General features: G+C 39.5%; 1 pseudogene; it reads right to left on the bottom strand.

Annotated features, from left to right (window-relative positions):
• Positions 1-14,642: 14,642 nt before the first annotated feature.
• Positions 14,643-15,023, bottom strand: LOC143534882 (protein S40-3 pseudogene; annotated as a pseudogene).
• Between the last annotated feature and the right edge of the window lie 5,844 nt (positions 15,024-20,867).

Here is a 20,867-nt window from a genome sequence, read left to right as displayed (position 1 = left end):
CCCCCTAGGTCAGATACAATTCGAACTAACTATGGGGGATGAGAAGCACAAGCGAGCTGAAATTGTCAACTTTCTGGTCTTGCCCACTACTTCATGCCATAGTTTGATCTTGGGTAGTGGAACGATTGCCCAATTCAACGCCATACCGTCACCAGCGCATGGCGCATTGGGGTTCCCAACACCAACAGGAGTAACATTTGTGTATCGAGATCATTTATGCGCAGTAACAAGTATACCTCGAGAAGGGAGAATGAAGCTTCCAATGGCAAACAACGCGCCAGAGAAATGGATTCTCAACCCAAAATTCCCAGAACAAACAATCACAATCGGAGCTACGATATCAGATGACACAAGGGTGAGAATGAAAAGATTGCTCACAACGTATACGTCAGTCTTCGCGTGGCAACATTCTGATATGACTGGGGTTCCGCGAGACTTGGCTCAGCACTCTCTCAACACATTCAAGTCTGTAGAGCCAATTGCTCAAAAGAAAAGAGTCATGGGAGACGAGAAGGCAAAGGCCATGAATGAGCAAGTAGAAGATCTACTGCGCGCGAATATCATTCGCCCAATACGATACCAAACATGGGTAGCCAATCCTGTGATGGTAAAGAAGAGCAATGGGTCATGGAGAATGTGCATTGATTTCAAAGACCTCAACAAACCGTGTCCAAAAGATTGTTACCCCCTCCCAAACATTGACGCGAATGTGGACTCTGTGGCGCCATTTAAGCTCAAATGTTTCCTGGATGCCTATAAGGGATATCACCAAATTCAAATGGCACCGCAGGATGAAGACAAGACTGCTTTCAGAACTGACAAGGGTGTTTTCTGTTACACAAAAATGCCCTTTGGTTTGAAGAATGCAGGAGCCACTTACCAAAGACTCATGGATACAATTTTCAACGAGCAGATTGGGAAAAACTTAGAAGTCTACGTGGATGATTAGGTGATTAAAAGCAGGGAGGAAAAACAAATGCTCAAAGACATCGACGAAACCCTTCGGCGCCTAAAGGAAGTAAACATGAAGCTCAACCCGAGCAAATGCACATTCGGCGTGGAAGAAGGGAAATTTCTCGGCGTAATGGTCACCAAGGATGGTTTCAAGGTGAACCCAGAGAAGGTGGAGGCTATCCTCAACATGCCCTCCCCATCCACCATGAAGGAAGTTCAGAAGTTGAATGGTAGATTGGTATCAATTAACAGGTTCCTAGCAAACCATGCAAGCAAATCTACTCCATTCATTAACACATTGAGAAATTACTTAAAGAAAAGCCAATTCAAGTGGACGACTGAGGCCGAGCAAGCTTTCAGTGAGATAAAAGAATGTCTGATAAATCTGCCTGCGCTCACAGCTCCACTACCTGGTGAAACTTTAACATTATACCTGTCAGCAGGAGAATGCGCCATTGGCGCAGTATTGTTGGTGGATCGCAAGGGAATCCAAACACCAATTTATTATGTAAGTCGGGTGCTGACAGATCCTGAGACGCGCTACACCATCATAGAAAAGTTAGTTTTATCACTAACGCATGCGTCGCGCAAGCTTCACAGATATTTCAATGGTCATCCTATTGAAGTCCTGACTGATTACAACATCCAGCAAGTCTTGCGGCGTCCCGCGCTCTCAGGAAGGCTGACAAAATGGGCGCTGGAATTAGGGGAGCACAGGATCACCTATAAGCCTCGTCCAGCAATCAAGGGACAAGTCTTAGCTGATTTCATCGCAGAAATCCCTGAAGGAAAAGTTGAAGAGGCTCAGCGCGAAGTAGACCCTCCGCAAGCCAATAATGAAGAAAACATTTGGAGATTATTCACTGATGGAGCTTCAAACAACGAAGGGTCCGGCGCAGGCCTCAAACTGGTGGATCCAGAAAATCATGAATACACCTACGCAATTAGGTTGGATTTCAAGAGCACCAACAATGAAGCTGAGTATGAAGCCCTGCTGGCTGGTTTGCGCATCGCGCACAAGTTCGGAGTTAAAAAGCTAGAGGCTCATGTAGATTCATACCTGGTAGCAGCACAAGTCAATGGCCTTTATGATGCCAAGGAAAACACCTTGCCTCTGTATCTAGAGCAGGCGAAGAAACTCACTGAACAATTTGACCTTTTCAGAATCATACACATTCCGCGCAGTGAAAATAAGTCCGCCGACGCGCTAAGCAAAATGGCATCAACCATCTTCGATCATTTTGGCAAAGATGTCAGGGTGGAAGTAATGAGCAACCCGTCAGTGGGAGCGAAGTCTGTCCTTGTAATTCATACAACACCTTCATCATGGATAACTCCAATAATGGAATTCTTGAAGGAGGGAAAGGTACCAGACGATCGCGCACAGGCGAGGAAGATAAGACATAAGTCGCAGAACTACGAACTGCTTGATGGTACGTTATATCGACACTCTTATCTTGGACCGCTCATGAAATGCCTAGACGCTGAAGGAGCAAGCTATGTGATCAGAGAGATACACGAAGGAATCTGTGGAATACATGCTGGCCCGCGCATGGGGGTTGCTAAGGCAATGAACGCAGGTTACTATTGGCCAGGCATGTACTTGGACGCGTTAAAAGAAATCCAAAAATGCAAAGCGTGTCAGAGCTATGCGCCAAACACCATGCGGCCAAAGAACAACTTGATTCCGGTGACCTCTGCATGGCCTTTCCACAAGTGGGCAATCGATATTGTGGGTCCCTTATCGCAAGCGCCAGGGCGAGTAAAGTTTTTGGTAGTGGCAGTAGACTATTTCACAAAATGGGTTGAAGCCAAGCCACTGGCAAAAATCACAGCTGAGGCAATGAAGCAGTTTATTTGGAGCCACATCGTATGCCGTTTTGGCCTGCCCATGGAAATCGTGAGCGACAATGGCAAACAATTCACTGACAGGAAGATATCCAGTTGGCTCAAGGAACTGCGCATCAACCAGGTCCTCACTTCAGTATACCACCCTCAAGGGAATGGCCAAGTGGAATGCGCGAACCAAAGCTTGCTAAATGGGCTGAAGAAAAGGTTAGAGGGAGAGTCCCATGCATGGGTTGAGGAGTTACCTAATGTCCTGTGGGCGCACAGGACATTAAGCAAAACCAGCAATGGCGAGTCCCCGTTCAGCCTAACCTATGGAACGGAGGCTATGATTCCAGCAGAAATTGGATGCCCATCCGATAGAGTGCTCATGATGAGTAAGACAGATAATGAGCAAGAAAGGAGGTTGGATCTCAATTTACTTGAAGGGCGCAGAGAGGCGGCTATTATCAGTGAAACCAAATACAAGAAAAAACTAGAAAAATATTACAATCAGCGCGTGAAAGAATGCCACTTCAAGAAGAATGATTTTGTCCTTCGAAACAATGAAGCTAGTCGCGCAATACCCCCAGGAAAGATGTCTCCCAACTGGGAGGGACCTTATTAAATCTCGGAAGAATTGGGAAAAGGCGCATACGCTTTAAAAGATTTAAATGGAAAGAAGATCCCGCGCACATAGAACGCAGCACAACTTAGAAAATGTTTCATGTAAAAGTTGTCAAGTTTGTAATAAAGGCTTTTTAAGCCATTATGAATAATGATACGCGCTATTTTCTCTTAATATGCGTTTTATTACCTTTTGCAAACATGTTTCACACTTCCCTTTATTAATTTCGAGCAATATGACAACATTGTATTGACGTCAAACTAAAAATAAAACGAAGTAAAACATACATGCGCGAGCTTCAAGCTCAAACGCGTTAACGAGTTTTAACTCTAAAACGTCAGGGCCTTAGCCCAATAATATGAGCCTTAGCTCAGGGCCTTAGCCCAATAATATGAGCCTTAGCTCAAATTACTCATAGCATTCATCCTACGTATTGCGCAGCTGGACCATAAAAATACCTAAGCACAACTAAGGCAAAAGCACATGCCAAAGCATAGTTGTTAAGGTCTCAGGTCGGGGCCGCGCATGGGGTTATAATGGATATAAGCAGAGTAACACACTGACACGTAAAGGCTAAAAAACTCATTCATAATTCCCATAAAAAATGCACGATAACGTCGCGCAAAAGAGGAACAATGAAATGCTAAGGCACGTGTCAGCATATTCAGACTATTGCAAAATAACTTGAAATATGACAACTGTTAAGGATTAAATAAAATAATTTCCTTACAGCCTTGTCCAAGTTTCAATGAGTAAGCATACCTTATATTCAACGAGCACAAACATGCAATATAAAGAGACGAATTGGGAATGCGCAAGATGCGAATAAGGGAAAAACAAAATTTCATTCCATAAACATAGAAGTTTACAAATTTACAAACGATGAGGTACAAACTACAAAAAAAAAAAAAAAAAAAAAAAAAAAAAAAAAAAACAAGAAGGGCTTTTCAAGTCTCTATATCAATATCAGCCTCTTCATCGTCCTCATCATTACTTCCTCCCTCAGCATCTGGCGCAGCTCGCTCCTCATCTCCAAACTTACCATAATCAAGCTGTTCGTCTTGAATATAGTCGTCTTCTATTATGATAGCGTCAGGAGTAGGTCCTTTGGCCACGCCAGAGCCGCTAGCAAAGGTAGCGTTGCCCGCGCCATCATCATTGCCACCAGTCCCTTCACATTCATCAAGTAATTTCTTTAAAGCGCCAAGATCGGGCTGGTCAGCAAGCGCGGCTATCTGCAAAGTCACAAGGAAAAGTATGAGTACAAAAGATTATGAAAATAAGTCAAGTAAACTCATTAAGGTTAAAATACCTGCTCAAGGATGGGAATTGGAGTATTCAGGTACTTCTCCCCCACCTCAGCCATGTCAGCGCAGACAACGTCGAGCTGATAAGGATAGTCGGATGGATTCTTCTTTAGCATGCCATATTCATAGCCATCCTTAAACCCTTCAGCTCGACCCACCAAGCGCGACGCTGCATTACAATCCATCACAAGGGTCTGAAACTCGTCTGAGTATTTCATCGCATAAGCGCAACGAGTCACACCCTGTGAAATCAGCCATTGACGGTCCTGCGCGAGGGAAGAAACAGACGTCTCAAGAGCAGGGATCTGAGAGTTTAACAACTCAACAGTTTCCTTGGCTTGTTTTAGCTCTTCTTTGTCAGACGCCGCTGCCGCTAAGGCTTCATTCTTTTCCGCTCGCGCAGCATCGAGCTCTTTCTTCAGGCGCGCAACCTCACTCTCCAATAAGGATTTGTCAGTATTAACCTGCGCAATAGTTTGGTCACGCGCCACTGCTTCCAACTCCAGGTCACGCGCTCGACGCGCGTACTTGGCCACGTCTGCCTCTGCCACTTGCAGCTTCTCCCGCGCAGCTTGCAGCTCAAGCCCGCGCTTCACAAAAGCAGCGTTGGCACTTGCCCGGTTCTCGCTAAGTTCTGCTTGGAGTTTCTCAGCCCTCTCTCGGGCATCAGAAAGATTCCAAGCAGAAATCTTAGCCTTTTGCTTGGCCTCCGCAAGGGCATCACGTACCTTTATATAATCATTGCGAAGCTCTTGGGAGGCAGCAAAGAACGCAGACCCAGCAAATAGGTGGTCATTAAGCAAGTCCACGCGAGCGCGGTCCTCTTGAAACCTCCTTTCAGCCGGAGGAACAAAGTGAGCCCAGAAGTCTTCACATACGCCCATGGATTGAAATGAGCTATCTTCAGTAATATTCCAGCTCGGGCGGTATATGTGATCGGCTTCCTGCAAACACAAAGCAACGCAAAGAAACGTTTTAGTTATCTAAACACTAATTCGGAAGTCTGCACAGCGGAGCAAAACAAACTTATACCTGAGGAGAATCGGCGGAAAGATTAGCGCCAGCTGATAAGCTCCTGCCTGCCCCACGAGAAGAAGGCTGCGCAACGAAATCTCGTGGCGCTATAGGGCTTGCGCGGCCACCATCAGAACCTTCAGAATTAACCTCATCATCCTCTACAACAGGTCTCTTCTCCTGCCACTGGGAAGAATCAAAAATAGTCACACGAGGGCTGCGCGCAGGAGGAGGTGAGGGAGGTCTTGACGCTGTTAGAGTAGCGCGAAAAATAGTCTCCTGCTCCTTAGTGATCCCAATGAGGGGAGATTCAGTACTTGTGGGAGCAGGAGCAGAACTAGCGGCGCCAGCGTTAGTGGTACCACCAGCAGCTTGTATGCCAGCTATAATACCTATGAAAAAACCAACAATAAGAAGTGATTCATGACTTGAACTAAAGGAAAAAATCAGACAATCAAAGCGCAATAAATACCTTGGCGCACCGCAGTCCGCGAATTAAGCATCGCCATGAAGTCCATTTTCCCCCTTTTTGAGGGCAAAGCAGAGGACTTCAAGACAACCTTCGGCATAGCCTGGGCACCTTGCTGCGCCTGAGGTTGAGCCACCAACGTTGCCGGCTCTACAAACATTTGAGTGAACAAAGCTTTATTAATAACTATCAGAATCACGCTCATAAAACCACAAAATATAAACAAAGTATACCTGTTGGAGAAGACGGAACAGCAGGCGCAGCGCCGCTTCCCTTGTCCGCCGCGCGAAGAGATGAGGTGGCGGCACCATACCTCGTGTGGACGGGGGGACTGCCCACACCTCGAGGCACAGAAGACGAGGAAAACTTGGATGTAAAACCCTTGGTTTTCTCAAGTCCCTTCGCTTGAGTAGGAGGAAGATCCTGGGCAACAGAGGCATCACCTTTTTTCTGTTTTTTACTGGCCCCTGCGCCAGTTTTGCCTTTAGCCTTGCGTTTGAGTTGCGGCACTTCAGCTTCTTCCTCCTCCACTTCCTCTTCCACAAGCCCCAACTCATAATTCTCGAGCGCATCTACAATACGCGCAACAGAAATGGTAAAACGAAGCGCAGGTATTCTAAGGGCCTAAGCACAAATACAAAGGCTTACCAGGCGCATCGCTGTCAAAACAAAATTCTAAATCGACAGGGATGAACATATCATCGAAGCGATCAGGGAAAGCAACTTCCCCAGCGCTCAGCGCGACAGAGCCACCCTCCATATGCTCGGCATAGGCGACGTGGATGTATTCCTTGCTTTCTGCATAAAACAAGACAAATGATATCAGCAAAACGAATTATACTCGCGCAAAATTAACGCAATGAACAAACAACCCACCTGAGCCATCAACTTGGATGACAGGCTCAGTCCCGCTGTCAATCCACCTCTTGCTCATGCCAACCCCCACCAACGCTTCCTCGCAAATTTTCCTGGCGGGGGATGATTCAGCAGATAACTTCTTAACCCACGCGCCCGTTGGGTTCCTAAGGACATTATCATCCGCGGGCGCAGAAGTGATTGCGCGCATAGTCATGCGAATTGGGATAACACCAGCCTTGATGAAAAAGAATTTTTCAGCCCAGTCATGAAGGCTTTTGAAAGAAACAGTGCAGCACTTAACCTTCTGACTGCGCGGTGTGAATGAGAACCAAGAATCTTGGATCTTTGGCTTATAAAAATATTGAAAGCGCCGAGGGGTGGGCTCCTCGCGCTGAGCTTTGCACATGAACTCAAAATGAGTCATGCGCACTAATCCACAGGGATGGACTTGGGATATGTGAATCCCATAAAACTGAAGGAGCGCACCTATAAACCTTGTCATCGGAATTCGAAGGTTACAGTGAATAAAAAAATGAGAATATAGAGAGATGTAGCCGGCAGGAGGATCTGCCGCCGTCTGCCCGGCTGCCGGAAGCAGACAACCATACTCAGGGAGAAAACCCTGAAAAGCAAGGAGACTATCAAAATCAGATTGTTTCAGCTTACAGGGAATCTCATCCCATCTCTTCACTGCCTTGTTTTTCCCTCCCTCCTCCGACGAGGCCTCGGCAACCCGTTTACCCTTGCCAGTCTTCTTCAAAGTAGACATAACCACTGATTTTACACGGCGTTTACTAGGAGAAATTGTGATGTCTGGGTTATCAGACATACAATTGCAAATTGAACAAGTATGGTCACTGTAAGGACGGATTCAGGGACAAAGACGAAGGCTCTTAGTCGGATTGTAAACTGAAGAGGCAAGAACTCTGAAAATGACAATGAAGATGAAGAAAAAACCATTCAAAAGGTTTGGTTTTATAGGCCCAGGGGAGAGAGAAAGGAAAAAGTAATAATCAGATCTACGCTCACGCGCCCCCACTCGCAGGCGTAGGCCAACATAAGCGCGACACGTGTTCCTGACACTGTATGAGGAGACGTGAAAGGAAACTGTAGCACCTCGAGCACGCGAAGGGTCTGACACATAACGTCTCCATCTCTGATGCATGTCAGCATCAACCAACCACGTGCATTGACGATTCGTTTTAACCAAAGGGATAGAATTTCGCGCAACACACATATGAGAAATGAAAAATAAAAGACAGACCCTGTTAAAAGAGCAAACTATTAAGTCTAATATCTATCTTACCTCGCTCGCGCGAGACAAGACACACATTAGACTTGGGGGGGGGGCTTGAAGGGGTATGCACCCACCTTAACATCGAGCGGGGCGGGTCAACCCACAAGATATAGACAAGAGGCTTGAAATCAGAATGTCATGAAGACACAAAGCCAAAACCTATGCGCGTGACGCATATCACATATGCTCACGCATCACATATGCTCACGCATCACATATGCTCACGCATATCACATCTGCGCGTGGCGCATATCACATATGCTTGCGCACCACATGCTCACGCATATCACATCTGCGTATGAAACATCTGCGCATGAGAATAAAGAGAAGATCTTGCACATCCCCGGGATAGGCGCATAAAGGACAAAACAACAAATGAGACAATAGTCTAATCCAAATCAGGATAAGGACAACCATGATTGTACTCACCAGACAACCTTCCAGAAGGTATCTTTTAAGGAATAAAGAATGTGCTGATGTTGACAGCTGCCAATGAAGGGTGGACAACTCAGCAAAACCCATGTGCCACCACGTGATGGCACATGGGTCAGGTAAAATACATTGGTCAGAGAATAATCAATGAAAAAGCACCAGGTGTCCCAAGTACACGTGGCGCGCAGCAGTAGGAGGAGGCCAAAAAGGCCCTAATTGGGTCTGAGCCCAATCATTGGAAACCCTAATACCACACCACCTCCACAGTTGGTGGCAAGCAAGAAATACATTCTGAATCCTTTACTCATTTTCACATTCTTATCTTCTGCAATATCTTATTCTCACACCGGAGGGTTACCCCAAAGAGGACCCCTCTGTCCCTTTCTGAGGGATAAGCTCATGGTGCTGTTCGTTTTGTAGGTGGAAGAACTCGTATCTCGGAAAACCATCGGTGATATAGCACACTCATACCCGAGAAACGTAGATCGAATACAAGTAAGTCGATCCACGCTTCTTCAGTTTCTTTTGTTGTTTAATTCCTATAAGTCAACATTTGCAGGTCGTGGTGTTGATTGTTGAAGTAATCACTAATCAGAAGGAAGACAACAATAAAATGATCATACCTTTTATGTGTTAATAGCTAAAAAACATGCATGTATATGCTTGCATAAGAAATTAATAGAAATTATTATCTTAACATCACATAAACCCTAAATTAATAGTTGACACGACGAAGGTGGCTTCGACGATTCCATATCACATCGTAGGCAGATGTGCGGTGGGGATGATCATGATCACGCTTCAAGATTCCGCTTAGCAAGAAAAAGTTGAAAAAAAGTACAGGATGAAAAAAAATATCACATAATGAAATTCGTAACTTAAGCTTAATTTGATGCACACCAATCTCATCATATTCATCATGACATTATTCTCTTTTACAATGACTTGTAGGCCTTAACAATTTGTTTGAACCTATCATATCCTTCTCTAAAGAAGGCTATGATGTGTAATGTGTTACTTTGATAGCTTAGAATACGTATAATAAAATATCGATTGACTAAATGATTCATCACGACATTTATACGTGTCTAATTGACTAAATGGTATTTCTTAGAGTATGTTGGACTTAATTTCCGTCCTCGAGTCAATGAGGCGGGTTGGGCCGACTCATCGAGCCTATGATGAGTTCGTGTCTTGTTTATCAAGTTGAGCACGTGACTTGATTTACATGGAATAAATTACTTGGTGAACAAGTCGAGCAAATGACTTGGACAACAAGGAATTTATTTATTAATTATTATTTAAATATGTTTTTACTAATTAGTATTTGAGTATGATAAGGAGTTTGTATTCTAGTCTAATTAGGTTTTCATGTTTAAACTAGTATATATACCCGAGCTTGTGGGTTATATCATTAAGTGAGAAGAGAGTTTTATGTATTGTAATCTTTCGAGCTAATGAAAGTTACAAGGATCGAGCTTATGATCTAAATTCGTTTTGTGTTTATTGATCTTGGTCACCAAACTTCAATTTGTATCAGAGCTCAGTTTACAATCGAGTTCTTTAGTTTTTTCTGTTGCCGGTGGTCACGTTTGAAGATTGACGTGAGCCAAGAAAGACGAGGGGTTCTTTTCTTCGAACTTGAAAAACCCACAAGACATTGAACTTTTCAATTACGTATCCTGTTTTCCAAGATCGACACTAATGGATTAATTGGCGGTGGTGGAAGACTTATTTTATATAAGTTTATTATTGTTTCAAACTTCAACAGGTGCCTATCTTGAAGACCAACGCAAATTTCAAAACAACTATCCTTTTGGAATTTATTCTCTGCTTCACGATTTAATTCTAAGTGGAATTAATTTCTTTATTCCACCACTAGGCTAGTTATATTCAGTTTGTTTTACGACGTGTGAATCGTTTATATATTTTGGGTTTTTTACGATGGCAAATCCAAGATTCTTGCAAACCTATAGTCGGAGACGAATCATGACAAGCCAATCTAACCCTAGTAATCAGACAACTATTTCTTTGCAATGTCCGATGCTAACCAGAACGAATTACACCATGTGGGCTGTCCGGATCAAAGCGGTGGTCCGGTACCACGGAATATGGGATGTAATTGAGCCGGGAAGTGCGGACGAGAAGAAGAATGGTGCCGCCATCGCTCTTTTCTTTCAATCCATACCGGAAGATCAAATCATGCAAGTAGCCCAATACAAGTCGGCTAAAGAGATTTGGAATGCCATAAAAGCCCGGTATGTCGGATCGGAGAGGGTTATAGAAGCACGTCTACATACCCTTATAACCGAATTTGAAGAAACGAAGATGAAGGATTCCGAGTCTATAGACGATTCTGGAGATTATCCGGTTTAGCAACTAAATTCGCAGCACTTGGTTCCGCCATAGATGAAACAAGATTGGTGAGAAAGTTTTTAACTGGCATGCCTAAAAGATTCATAAATATTGTAGCTTCTATCGAGCAGATGGTAGATCTCAAGACACTCAAGTTTGAAGAAATAGTTGGGCGTCTTAAAGCTTTTGAAGATCGTGTGAACAGTGTTGATGACGAACCCGAGAATAATGGGAAGTTACTGTTCAATAGGGCTAAGACTGGAAAGTTTAAAGGGAAGGGCAAAGCAGAATCTGAGCAATCCCATGATAACTCAAAAGGTGTCCGAAACAAAGAAGGTAATTCGTGGAAGAAAATAGATTATTCGGGGGTTCAATGTTTTCGTTGTGACGAGATGGGTCACTATGCTTCGGCATGCCCGGAAAGAAAAGGAAAACGAGCCGAAGCGTACTTAACCGAATCAAACGAACCAACAACAAAGGAAGTTTTGATGAAAATAAGTATCAATAAAGAAGTCATGTTGAATGAAGAAAATGTGCATCCTAAGCGGTACAAGTCGGAACCGATGGAGGATGGTTTTTGGTACCTCGATAACAGGGCGAATAATCATATGACGGGTATGAAATCTTATTTTTCTGAATTAGATGAAACTGTTGTTGGGCAGGTGTGTTTTGGTGATAGTTCGTGTGTCGACATCAAGGGAAAAGGTTCCATTACAATTATTTGTGATGATGATGTTGGGAGAATTATCTCAAACGTTTATTTTATCCCGAACTTAACGAGCAATATTTTAAGTTTGGGACAAGCAACCGAACATGGGTGCAAGGTGATTATGAAGGATGACCAACTTTTAGTTCTTGACAAATCGAGAAAGGTGATTATGAAGTCGATTAGATCAAGAAATCGGTTGTACAAGGTTAGGCTTCGGGTTGAAACACCGATCCGGGTTGAAACATCGATGTGTTTGCTATCAATTACTTCGGTTAAAAAGTTTGATGACCGAAGTACCCCTATGGTTAATCTCGGTACCGAACCTGGTAAAAAGGCATACCGGAAGCATGACTCGGTTAAGAACCAAATGCATGTTTCTCGAGATGTAATTTTTTATGAGAAAAGAAGGTGGGACCGGGTTGATAAGAATCCTAAAAACCGAGTAAATTTGATTCAGAGTAGCCCGAGTAAGGTTGCAAAGAATGTTGCAGTCCAAGCTAAAGGTCCGGTTCTTTCTTTGTCTGGTATGCAAACTGATCCGGGTCCATCAACCATGAGACGGTTGACTCGAACCACCATTTCTCCAAAGATAATTAATGATTTTATGTTGGATAGAAAGGTTTGTTTCGATCGAGGAAGAGAAGTCATTTTTGATGACCCAAAATTACTTTTAACTCAAGATGGTGAACCGGCGAGTTATGTCGAGACATCTGGAGTTAAAGAAAGGGAAAAACTACTTGGAGTAGAGAATCTAAGCAAAAGAGATATGCTTGGAGTTAAAGATCCACCAACTTTCGAGTCCGAAATTAGAGGGGTGATTGTTGGACTTAATTTCCGTCCTCAAGTCAATGAGGCGGGTTGGGCCGACTCATCGAGCCTATGATGAGTTCGTGTCTTGTTTATCAAGTTGAGCACGTGACTTGATTTACATGGAATAAATTACTTGGTGAACAAGTCGAGCAAATGACTTGAACAACAAGGAATTTATTTATTAATTATTATTTAAATATGTTTTTACTAATTAGTATTTGAATATGATAAGGAGTTTGTATTCTAGTCTAATTAGGTTTTCATGTTTAAACTAGTATATATACCCGAGCTTGTGGGTTATATCATTAAGTGAGAAGAGAGTTTTATGTATTGTAATCTTTCGAGCTAATGAAAGTTACAAGGATCAAGCTTATGATCTAAATTCGTTTTGTGTTTATCGATCTTGGTCATCAAACTTCAGAGTATACACAAAAATATATTCACGACATATTGATATATTTTTTGGTATGCCCTCATAAAACTCCAAAGATTATATTCTTCTTTCAACTTCCAAAGCATGTGATGTCTAAGAAATGGAATAAAATTGGTCAACAATTAATATTTGCCTCTTACTTTTGAAGATTATTAATTTAGTTTCATTTATGTTATTACTTATAAAATGTTTTTTTAACCAACCAATCTCTTAGCAGTCAACTCTACCGTGTATCTTTTTTAACAACAAAATTCGATGCTTACTTTCATAGGATCAACATGATATATTATACCACTACACCAATAGGTAATGAGTTACGTCTAACTGTGTTTGTTTTGTTTTTCCAGTCTCATCAACTTAATCCGATACGATTTTTATACAATGCAAAGCCGTATTTCATGTTTAGTAAGCAGTTTGAAGGAAAGAATTGAATTTCTCCTAGAACACTCTTATAGACTACCACAAGTTACATATTCTGATATCAAATATTTGTTTATTAGAGAATGAATTCTATGGGTTTCTCTTAGCTTCCAAAACTTAACACCTACTAAGAAAAATGTATTCCAAGAAAAAAGTATTGACTTTTTATTTTTGTTTTATTAAGATTTTTCATATGGATTTATATATCATAAGTTGTTTGATTAAACAAAAACTCGTATTTCTTAATAAAGCATAGGAAAAATGTAATGACTAACATTTAATTAAAACATTAACATTTTCATAATCATTCCGACTTTATAAAGCTCAAATCGGTTTTATGTACTTTATTTTTGTTAATATTATAAAATCAACAACATTTTGTTTTTTTTTGTTTGTGTTTTTAATTTGAACATAGTTCTTTTAAATGACAATTATTAATAAGGTCTAATTCACTATACAATAAAACATGTGTTTAACATAATACAATGGCGCGTCTAACTCATTTACACATAATACAACACGTCTGACTAATTTACACATAATACAATGACACGTCTAACTTATTTACATAATATGGATGTATCTAACACGTCTGCATGATATACGCTATGCACCTATCCCATTTGCATTCGACCGTGTGTTAGAAATTTACATATAAAAACTTTTTACTTCAAAACCTACACATATACACAATACACTTGTCTCCTAAAAAAATAAAAAAAATGCATATACAATTTGTTTTTCTCCATAAAATTAAAGACATGGTGATGTAATATATACATTCTACTAATATATACATAATTACTATATTTACATTTAAGTTTCATACCTTAAATAAACATTTAAAGCTATTTATGTTTTTTCTTCACGAAATTATTTTACACACATGTACACACTATACACCACATACATTTAAATTTCGGTTCCATGGAATTTAAATAAAACCATATAAATTTATAGAAAAATAAGTTGATTGATTAAAATAACTTAAATTCATTTGTTTTCAAACGAACTTCAATAACAAATTAATTAACTATACAACGTTATTTCAAACACGAAATCACCGTCGAATTAATTCTTCAACTAAAAATGTCGATTCCGATTCCGGTACCAGTACCGGTTCCAGTCATCACGTCTCCAGAAACCCAGTCATCCTTAGAACCGAATTCCGCATTTCACTCAAATCTCTTCCTTTCAAAGTCCTTCCAATCCCGGAACAAACCAAAAACGTCATTTTATCCGCTAATCGTCGCCGCACCATCACGTGAGGCGGCACCATTTCCCCGCTTTCCTCTTCATAATCATACAAACTCGGGTCCACATATCGACACCAAGTTAAATTAACCGGTATGGTAACAGACTTCGCCTTCGTCTTTTTCTCGACTTTTTTTCGTTTCGTTCTTCGTGACTCGTCAGCATCCGAATCTGGAAAATAATTTAAGCAATAATCGTCGACGACGACATTGTTTACATTAAACATGACTTCAGATTCTTGAAATTCTTCCGCCATCAGACAAATATTTTATTCAAACAAATAAATTCATCTGGGAAAAAAATAGACAGGGCGAGAAAAATTAATAATAAAACCCCGAGTGTTTGATCTGAAAATTGAATTGGAACAAGGAGATTTATAGGGATTGGAATCAATGTCGTACTAAGTACTCAATCATTCTCTGTCGTTTGAGTGTGGTTCCGGCTAAAGTTATTGAAGCTGCCTAAATTATACAGCTCACTATAACCGGCTTACTTGCGGCTCACGTAACTCTGTACAACCAAACTTGCATCATACGCGATGTCCTATGGATTACGTTGTGCAAGTTTTATTTGTTTTTATCTGTGTTTGTACAAGTAATGTTGCATGGTGTATAACTTAAGTTAATTGTGTTAATTGTTATTTATTACACCATTAATATCATAAAATTAAATGATAACAACATTTTTTTATGTAGTAATTGTCATCCTATGAATATAGATGGAAACTTGGCAAAATTATATTTTATAAAAGTATTTAAGTTTATACGTTAGATGTCACGACTGTAATTAATGTATAATGTTTTCTTCTACGTAAATGTGGAAAAGAGAAAAAGAAAAACTACGTAACGAGTATGCAATCATTTTTCATAATGAAAGATGGAATTACGTAACTAAATGGATATGTCTATCACTAGAAATTAAACATTTTTAGGCACATGCTATTTTAACCGGTTTTGTTTTTCTAAAATTAGGAAAGGTTCGAATAAAGAAGAAATACTTAGATAAAATAATGTAAAAAAAGTTGTACTCGATCTTCATGGTTATTATTATTATTATTTTGAACGACTAACAAATAAAGGTTGGCTATTTAAAGTAACTCAATAATTAAAAGGCGACCCCATACATTCACGATCACAGATAACGCCGAGTAGTTCAAACATATTATCGTGTTTTAGCTTATTAATTTGTTTGTATATGATTTTAACAATTTTGTGGATGACACGTTATGAAAAGGTTATGGGACCCAACTGTAAGATACCCAACATGTTTCAACAGTTTAAGAAAGGCCCATTATTGACAATTAGACCATTGTATTTTTCTTTTTTATTATCACTTTTAATAATAATACTCATGTTATACATCCTTTTAGATGCATGAGGTGTATTTTTAAAACTTTGTCATATAATCTCAAGTCTACTAATATAAAATTAATATAAAATCACATGTGAATACGTGACTATCATGCTGTTTAGTTTAAATGATTAAGTATTAACACACCATTAGAAAAATCTACCTTTTACTCATGAAATTAAGACTTTACACAAATAACCTTCAAGTATCGTGCATAGTGATGTTGGTATTTTGATTTAATGCATGGAATGGATTATACATATTTACAAACAAATTTCAACGCATTAACACTAGTCTAAACAATAGAAAGGTCACTATGAAGTATGAACGATAGTATTTTATCAAAGACGGATTCTAGCATAGTAAAGCTCTTTACGAATAACAAGATCGATAATCAGTTGGCTCAGTTCTAGTTGGCTCGTAAGTCGTAAATTCAAATATGCAAGTAGTTGTGTAACACTATCAACTTATCAAAATGCTAAAACACAAATAATGACACTTCATAGCCGTAGGTATTCATGATATCTAATGGAAAATTTAAGGTTTTATTGTGTCCACTTTGTTGCTCGTGTAAAATCGTCGAGGTTTATTACCCTTTGTAAAGAACTTTAAGTAGCGTCTCCAAGGTTTATATCCGTCTTATGCCTTTACACTATCTTGATCATAGACCTCATATATAATAGCTTGTGAATGGAGGCCAAATGTAAACAATAATTTCAACATTTGATGGTGTTGGTGATGTTTTGTAGTAAAAGAACTTGTCAACTAACATAGTATATAATACGTGTATATAACTCGTACACGAATAGTGTGCTATACGGGTAAAGAAACTAAAACAATTAGAAGACATACAACAAACAATTGTAACTTTTTTTAAAGGCCAATATCATTAAGAAAGTAAAAGAGGACAACTCACAAGAAGCAAGAAGTTCATACGTACAAGAGAAAAAAAAAGAACTACAAGACAAAACAAATAATAGCATCAAGCATTACAAAAGAAAATTAACGAAATTAAACTTGCACCTCTCCGTTCACTCCAAGATAAATCTTTTGTTCGTGTGATTCGCTGATAGTAATGAAATAGCTTTAATCACCCTGGTCAATAAAAACGGATTGGTTTTGAAAGTCATATCATTTTTCAATTTTCAAATCATCCAAACATATTGTAACCGCTGAAATGACATAAACCGATATACATCCCCCGATTACTCCAATAATTGCAGCTAAGATATAATTAGCAGGTGTTTAACAGTTATGGTGCATAAGGGCCTGCCCATGTCAAATGACACGTGGCAGAATGGAATCTCGAAAGTACCGTCATCTTCGAAGACACGTTGCCTCTCTTTCGTGCAGTACTATTATAAGTTTTTAATAACTTAGATAAGCTTGTCTGGCCATTCTTGGGATACAAGGAATCAATTTTTTTTGAAGGGCCAACTAAGTAACGCCGGGTACCCCGTACGCGGCCTCCATTGGCTAAAGGTAGCCCGAGCCGGCCACTAGTCCGGACGGACGGAGCCCCTAGCGGTCCACCTGTTGAGGGATTCACCGGAAAAAACCCGACCCCCACGCTCGCCAAACGGCACGACAGCAAGGAGCCGGTAAAACCGGGTGAGATCAGGACTCGAACCCTGGCAAGCCAGGGTCATCCCTCATATCTTCCATATAAGTTGGTGGTAGTGAGGTTTGACCCCCCTACCTCTCACTTATAAAGTGAGTGCTCTATCATTGAGCCACAACCAACTTATACAAGGAATCAATTAATGTCTTCTGTTATTTTATATGATACTTATTCCTTTATTCACAAGATATACGTTGAATGTATAGTCATTGTTGGTACACAAGTCATCTGATGATAGTGCGCATGTAAACCGAAATTTGACGCGTAGCTAATGCAAGGCCGGTCGCCGTAACTAAAGATTGAACACGCGTAACCAGACCGGAAAGCACGTTACCGAGATTTAAACATGCTTAACCAACTCCAGGTGTGTAATTCATGCCGATTACCGGCGCGGGGCGCTGGGTTGAGTGCTTACCAAGATTGGACTATGTGCGTAACGAATGACGAATATCAAGAACCAAATCTGAACTATACAATAATTTCAAATAAATCATTTTTTAAACCAACTTGTTTTGGCCCCAAAACCCTTCCGTCTCGACAACATTCTGACCTGGCCCCATTTTACTTGAACTTGTACCTACCTGAACCTTATTCACCCTTTTTTTGTATTGACTCTTCCGACCCATATCTGGTTTTATAAATAACCCGAGCTCGCCAATCGACATGTTGCCAGTTCTAAATATTAATCACGTAACATGTTAATTTTTTTAAAACTAAAAAACAACAGTAATATCATATTCAAATTAAAGAGAATAAAATTCTCGTTTTTATTATGTAATTTTTTTGAAAAAATAATAACGTGTGAAAAAGTTATGGTCGTTAAAGAGTCGTGAGATAGTTGGTTTTGAATTAAGGCGTATGTGTGTAACTATTTTTAAAATTAACAAAAAAATAGTGAAGTTGAGGGACCAAAGTTGTAAGTGTATTATGAGTTTAGGTAATACTTATGAGTAAATACTTAATTGCCCCTAATAACTATATTTTAGATGCAATGTGTGTTGTATATAAAGCAATGAGTTTAGTATCTCTAAAAATTTAAGAGGTCCTTATATAATATAGATAAGTGAATACATGAATTTACTAGATTTCATATTATCGCTTTTAAAATTAAAATATAAGCAAGTTCAATCAATAATTACTTTTTTTCTTTTTCTAGTTCTTGCCGGTTCATTATATTTAGAAGCCGTTAAAATAAAGTTATAAACCATTAATTAGTTTGTGTTTTGAATTTGGATCCATGACAGCCAAATTCTTCTTTTCTAAAACGAATTTTTAAAAAGTTATTTTAAATATAACTATTTTAGAAGCTCATGTATTACATCAGTGAATAAAAAGAACTATTAAACAAGCCATACCTAAAATAAAGAAAAGGATTTGATAGCAAAGAAAATTTTAAAAAATAATTAACATTTGGTCATTATTAGATCATTTATAATTCGAAAAAAAAAACTAAACTACATAATTTTGTGTTAACTTTTAGTTATAATTTTTTTTATATAATTTCACTTTTTTTTTAACTGCAAATTTCTTTAGAAAAAAACACCACCGAGGAGCTACCAGGGGATGGGAAAACAAACGACCAAACACATTAAATGGTCAAGCACTTCCATTTAGCCCAATCTATATATAAACAATGCGATCAATGTTTTATCCACAAATAACTTAACACCTTGATTTCTTCAATCACTTTGTCAATCCTTAAGAGCTTGTTTTCAAAGATCAACTCGTTATGAGCTCTCAAAAGACACCATCAAGAGACCATTATTATAGACCGCACCATGCTCCCCTTGTGCTCAATCATCGGAACTTTCTTATGGACATTGAGAATTTCTTGAACCGAGCCAACATCAAATTGCGGGATATTACACCACTTAAAAGTTGCCGGATTTTACTGAAAGTAGAGTTTCATTTAATACATATTATTTTAATATTAAAGATATTAAAGTACTAAAAATTCAACTTGGTTTTCAATAAAATCTTGCCTTACAAAGTGAATTTGCTTACATAGCAAAAGACCTAGTTTAAATTTTATAGCAAAGACATGGTCTTCAAAAACTACTTAGACTATTCGCTATGGGGTGGGGTTGGGTGGGTTTTTGGGGCGCGGTGGGCGGGCAACACCATGGTGGGGCGCGGACCAACCATGGGCGCCGATGATTTGGTGGTTCAAACGGCCGGTGCGGTTAAGGATTTTTGGTGGGCCCCTTTCAGCAGCTCTCTCCATCTCTCTCCCACACATACATACATTGCATATATATATATATATATATATATAATATGGGCGCCCTTAACCATAGCGGGGCATCTTTGGTATGGGGCTTCGAAGCCCTCGGTGCTTACGTAACGCTGACGTGGCACGGTGGAGGGGCTTCGAAGCCCCTCACCATAGAGGACAGCCTTAGATGCACAATTCCTAAACCATACAATCTTATAAAAGTTTTGGATGTTGTATTTTGATTAGTATTTATATATATAGATTAGAAAGATAAAAAAGTTTGACATGTTTACTAGTAAATTTAAATTGTTTAATTGTTAACAATTGGCACAATTGTGGCTCTTTAATTCCGCTGGTCTTTTCTTTTTTAAAGGGGACGATACTTTGAATGAAACTTAGGGACTGTTTGGTAATCTCTGTTTCAATATAAACGTCAAGTTAGTAAAACTTGACTGGGTAGCTAATCTAGTAGTGTTGTTTGATTGAACCTCTAAATGTCCCCTAGATAAGTTAACTCCCAAAACCTACCAAACCAAATGGGCCTTAAATAAGTGGGCTTATTAGTGGCCCAAAAGAGATTACAATCGTTCCAACTTTGAAAAGTTACCCACATTGACAAGCCCAATACATTAAATATATTTCATGTTTTAAAAAAATCACAATTAAACTGCTTAAAAAAATAAAACATAACCATAAGTATTGCATTTTTATTCAAAACTTGAATACTTTCTTCAATGTGTATATGTATAACTAACAGTTTGTTAAAAGGTTAGTTTATTGAATTATGATAACAATAACATGGCAAGTTGTGACATCCTGTTCATATGTTTACTTTAATCATTCATCTGTGCACTTGTATTTTACAAGAGCATTCTAATAAATACATGTAACCATCATGTAACAACATGAACATT

The sequence above is a fragment of the Bidens hawaiensis genome, unplaced genomic scaffold, assembly GCF_021521415.1.
Source record: "Bidens hawaiensis isolate Kalapana, Puna unplaced genomic scaffold, B.hawaiensis_p1.1 tig00010347_1, whole genome shotgun sequence".
Taxonomy (NCBI): domain Eukaryota; kingdom Viridiplantae; phylum Streptophyta; class Magnoliopsida; order Asterales; family Asteraceae; genus Bidens; species Bidens hawaiensis.
This window is presented reverse-complemented; position numbering and strand designations above follow the sequence as displayed.